At 42.4% G+C, this 5,017-nt stretch overlaps 1 pseudogene; it reads left to right on the top strand.

The window, feature by feature from the left end:
• The first annotated feature begins 208 nt into the window (after positions 1–208).
• LOC103253785 lies at positions 209–832 on the top strand (annotated as a pseudogene).
• Positions 833–5,017: the final 4,185 nt, after the last annotated feature.

The raw sequence follows: 5,017 nt of genomic DNA on the forward strand, positions 1-5,017 counted from the left end.
AGACAAGTAAAAAAAGAGAAGCCAGACTAGGAGAAAATATTCACAAAAGATACATCTGATAAAAGACCATTATCCAAAATATATAAAAAATTCTTAAAACTCAACAATTAGAAAACAAAAACCTGGTTGCTGGGCGCGGTTGTGCAAGACAAGGCACCCTTGAGGAGAGCGTGTGTCAACAGCACTTGGATTCAGCTTCATTTCCGGCATGGAAGAAACTGATAATGACTCCCTGGACCCTGAAAAGCTGTTGCAATTCCTCCATGATAAAAACCACCAGATCAGGGCCTACAGGTTTCCTTATCATCTTATCAAGTGCAGAAAGAATCATCCTGATGTCGCAAATTGGCTATTTGTCCCTTCAGTGCTCACCACCAGGTTCCTCGGGCCAAAATCAGTCATCATATCTCAAGCTGTGAAGACAAAAGTTGTATCCAACAAGATGTTGTCAACCAAACCAAGAACTTTGGACAAGAGACCCTGGCTGAGAGCACATGGCAGTGCCCTCCTTGCGATGAAGACTGGGATAGAGATGTGTGGGAAGATAGGAGCACTCCATTTGTCTGGGGAACAGTTAACTATTGTGGCAACAAAAGTCCTGCAAGCAACATAGTTAACAAACATAAGAGTAACCTGGCTTCAGGCATACCAGTTCCCAAATCTCTGCCAAATGTTTTGCCATGGAAAAAGAATGGAAATCCACAGTAACTGAATATCTATCTCATCAAATTCGAAACCCTAGAAGACTTTTGCTTCTTCCTGCTACCAATGGGTTCTTCGTTTTTCTCCTAATCTAATTAAAGAACAATAAACTGTGTGACTTTCAAACTAAAAAGAAAAAGAAAAAGAAAACAAAAACCTGATTAAAAAGTGGGCAAGGGCAACCCCTTCGGGTCCTCTCCCACTGTGGGAGCTTTTCTGCCCTCTCAATAAATATTGCTTTAAATAAAATGTGGGCCAAAGATGTTAAGAAACACCTCATCAAAGAAGACAAACAGATGATAAACAAATGTATTTAACGAAAGTATTAATATGTATTAAAAGATCTGATCCTCCTGTGAAGCCTACTCCTTCTTGTCAGAGCCCTCATGTCTTAAAGGAGTTTGAGGGTGGAGGCTGCCATGCCTCATGGAGTGTCCTCTATGAGGACTTTATGGTCTCCTCCTCCTCTGAGGACAGTGATGAAGAGGGAGACATCTCCAGTCAGGACTATGTGGCCTCAAGCCTATGTGACCAGGAAGGGATGAGCAGCTGAGCAGGGGACGGAGATGTGTGCTGCAGAGCAAGGAGTAAGCACTCTTCTGGCTGTGGTGCATGTGCAAATGCAAGCCCCAGATAGTATTGGGGATCAGCAGACAGATACCACCTGTTGACACTGAGGAAACTTAATCTGTATTAAAAGTGGGGCCTCTGAAGCTGTCATATGAAATGCTAGTAAGTTACATATAATTAGAGGAGAAACCGAGCTAATGCAAGCAAAAAGGCTTACACAATGTCAAGAGAGAGCTCTGAAATCCATCTGTGTGAGGAGCAGACACTGAAAGTGGGTAGCTCTGAGCAAGGCCCATGGTGGCTGTGGAAGGTCCATATCTCTTAAACAGTATCCTCTCCTGGGTTAGATGCTTTGATTCTGAGGGAGAATTTTAGTGGCAAACTCTCTTAACCTTGGAAAATGAGAAATTCCACTTTTTCTGGAAAATTTGATTTTTATTAGTGACTTCATTCAAATATTTAAGAAACAGTGCATCTCCATATCCTACACATTATTCCAGAGTATTAGCTAGGCTCAAGGGCTCATGCCTGTAACCACAGAACTTTGAACAATCTCTTGAACCTAGGAGTTCGAGATCAGCCTGGGACACATAGCAAGACCTAGTCTCCAAAAAAGTATCAAAATATTAGCTGAGCATGTAGGTACACCTGTAAATCCCAGGTACTCAGGAGGCTGATGCTAGAGCACTCCTTGAGCCCAGGATTTGGAGGCTGAGTTGAGTTATGATTGCACCACTGTCTTCCAGCCTGGGCAAAAGAGCCAGCGCTCGTCTTTAAAAGAAAGAAAGAGAGAGAAATGGGAATTCCTCAGGTAACTTTATGAAGGTACTTTGACAATGATTTCCACTGTGATGGTGATGAGTTCTCTTCCTCCTTTGTAAAACTGGGCACCTACATTCTTAAGGTTGGAGTTATTTGACTGTATGAATTATGTGAGGCAATTTAATGACTGACACTTGGAAAATAATGGACATGTTCCTATTATTATTGTTATACCATAAGTGAATGATAGACTAATTTTTTAAATAAAATTATGGAATATTATTTTACCTTGTTCATTTTATTAAAAGTTATTATAGCTGGGTGCGGTGGTTCACACCTGTCCTTCAAGCATTTTGAAAGGTAGAAGAGGATAACCTGAGCCCGGCTGTTTGAGAACAGCCTGGGAAAACTGGCAAGACCTCATCTCTACAATCAATAAAAAATAGCTGGACATGGTGGCCCACAGCACTGATTCCAGCTACTCAGGGGGCTGAGGTAGAAGGATGCCTTTATCCCAGCAGGTTGAAGCTGTGTTGGCCAGGATCGTTCCACTGCCTTCCCACTTGGGCTACCACTGAGATTCTAACTCAAAAACAAAAATAAAAGTTATTATAAAATGAAGTTTGATTTTTAATATGAATAACATTATCTGAACTATAACATTTTATGGAATGTTGAACTTTCCTTATCACCTCAGGCCAATTTACTTTTATCCATCAACAGTTTTATTTACTTGAGTGGCAAGGACCTTGACACACAGTGTCCAAAAATGACACTTGCACGCACAGCTCATAAGAAACATGAACTCTCAGACACAAGCCATCCCCGCCGAAGCCATATCTGCTATTCAGTAAAAACCCTAGGTGTTTCACTTGTCGGTTAAAGTGTGGCAAGCACCATAAATGACTGATTTTTTTTTAGAAAGCAAGATATATTGAGAGGACAGAAAAGCTCCCAGAGTGGGAAGGGGACCCAAGAAGGTTGCTCTGGACTAATCCTTAATATGGCTGCATGTTGAGCCAGGCATGGTGCCTCAAGCCTGTAATCCCAGAATTTTGGGGGGGCGAGGTGAAAGGATTGCTTAAGCCCAAGAGTTCAAGACTGACTTGGGCAACATAGCAAGACTTCATTTCTACAAAAATAAAAAAAAGACAAGTTTGATGACACATGCCTGTAGACTGGGGAGGTTGAGAGAGAAGCATCACATGATAACAGAAGGCTGAGGCTGGGGTGAGCTGCAATGGTACCACTGCACTCCAGCCTGGGTAACAGAGTGAGACCCCAGCTTGAAAAAAAAGGCTGCACACTGAAATCATCTAGTGAGCTTCAAAAATTACTCTGACTGTATCCTACCCCCAGAGATACTAAATCCTGTGTGAGGCCTGGGTACAGAGACTGTTAAACTATCTGTGGTTAACCCAGGCATGTGGTAAAGATTAATAAATGCCACAGGGGAAGGGCAAGGGGATGCTTCATGACCCACCTTCACCCTCTTTCAGCTTGGAAGGAAGCCCTGTCCTGAAGAGAAAGCAGCTGGCTCTTAGAGCAGGATTTCCCTGAGAAGCAAAGCCCATGTCTGTACCCCTTCTCCTTGAAGATTCTGTCTCAGGAGAGCCTGTCTCCCTAGGACCCTGTCCCTGAAAAGCCATTGTCAAGGTCCTCCAGGCTTCCTCTTGACTGAGGCCCCAAACCCATGGAAGGTAAAGGGCCATCCAGAAATCAGGTTGAGCCACTCTTGTGGACTTTATGGAGAGATTTTTAAATACATGTTACATGAGAGTCCTTCCTCCAACTTTGGGCACCCAATTTGCTGTAAGAAGGATTTCTCTGACTCTGAAGCCACACTCCAAGGACACCATGGAGGGGTGCAGGATGACAAGGTGACAGAAGACCTAAAAGTTCTGGGTCCCAGTGAGTCCTATCAGCTCTTCCATCCTCTGCCCTCCTCAGTGAGTGGAAGAATCCTTAGAGAAGGTGAAACTGTGAGACATGCAATCACCTGGGAAGTTTTTATTTTTATTTTATTTTGTTTTGTTTTATTTTATTTTATTTTAGGAGACACATGTATGTTAGCATGTGTTGTTCAGACTGACGTGCAATGGTGTTATCATACTTCCTGGGCTCAAGGGATCATCCCACCTCAGCCCCTGAGTGACTAGGATACAAGTGGGCACCATCACTCCTGGCTAATTTTTATTTTTGTAAATACAAGTTTCACTATGTTGCCCAGGCAAGGTTCAAACCCCTGGCCTCATGTGATTCTCCTGCCTCAGCCTCCCATAGTGCTGGGATTACAGGTGTGAATCACCGCACCCTGCCACCTGTGACGTTTTGATGAATCCTAAGTTTAGGTTTCACTAAAACATTCTTATTAGGTTGGATCTAGAAATGGGTAGTTTTACCGGGTGTCTTGGATGTTTTCAAGGCAAATAAGGAGAGACTGGTTCGAAGAAAAACTTGTGCAAGAATCTTGAGTTCAAGAGCAAACTTGGTGCGTATTGGGGCTTTGTCTAAGCATGATATTTTCACTGCCTTGATGGTCTTTCCTTCTTTTGTGTGACTGGGTCAGTTTGACAAATCTGGATTCGATAAGATTAAAGGTGGATATTCATCCCATATATTACATGTTTATATTTGAGTCAAAGTGTCACTCTTGCACCCAGTCAGGAAAAGGAGCAAAAAATCCAAAACAAATCATATTACTGCTTTATTACTTCAATTGTATCAAATTTTAGAAGATGCAAGACTTTTCTGTCCTTTTGGAAGTTAGAATTGTCATCATTCACTGGAGGAAGTGACAGGTAGAGGGCAAGGTGACATCTGGAGTGAAGCAGTACAGACGGTATTCTTGTTTGTGATCCTAAGATTGTGCATAGAGGTGTGCTCAGTGGTGAGGTTTTACTGAGATGTGCATTCATGACCAATGCACCTTACATTAAAAATTATTTGATACTGATAGAAAAATTGACAAGATGGTAATAGA

Source organism: Carlito syrichta, unplaced genomic scaffold (genome assembly GCF_000164805.1).
Source record: "Carlito syrichta isolate Samal-C Ts95f unplaced genomic scaffold, Tarsius_syrichta-2.0.1 Scaffold252126, whole genome shotgun sequence".
Lineage (NCBI taxonomy): Eukaryota > Metazoa > Chordata > Mammalia > Primates > Tarsiidae > Carlito > Carlito syrichta.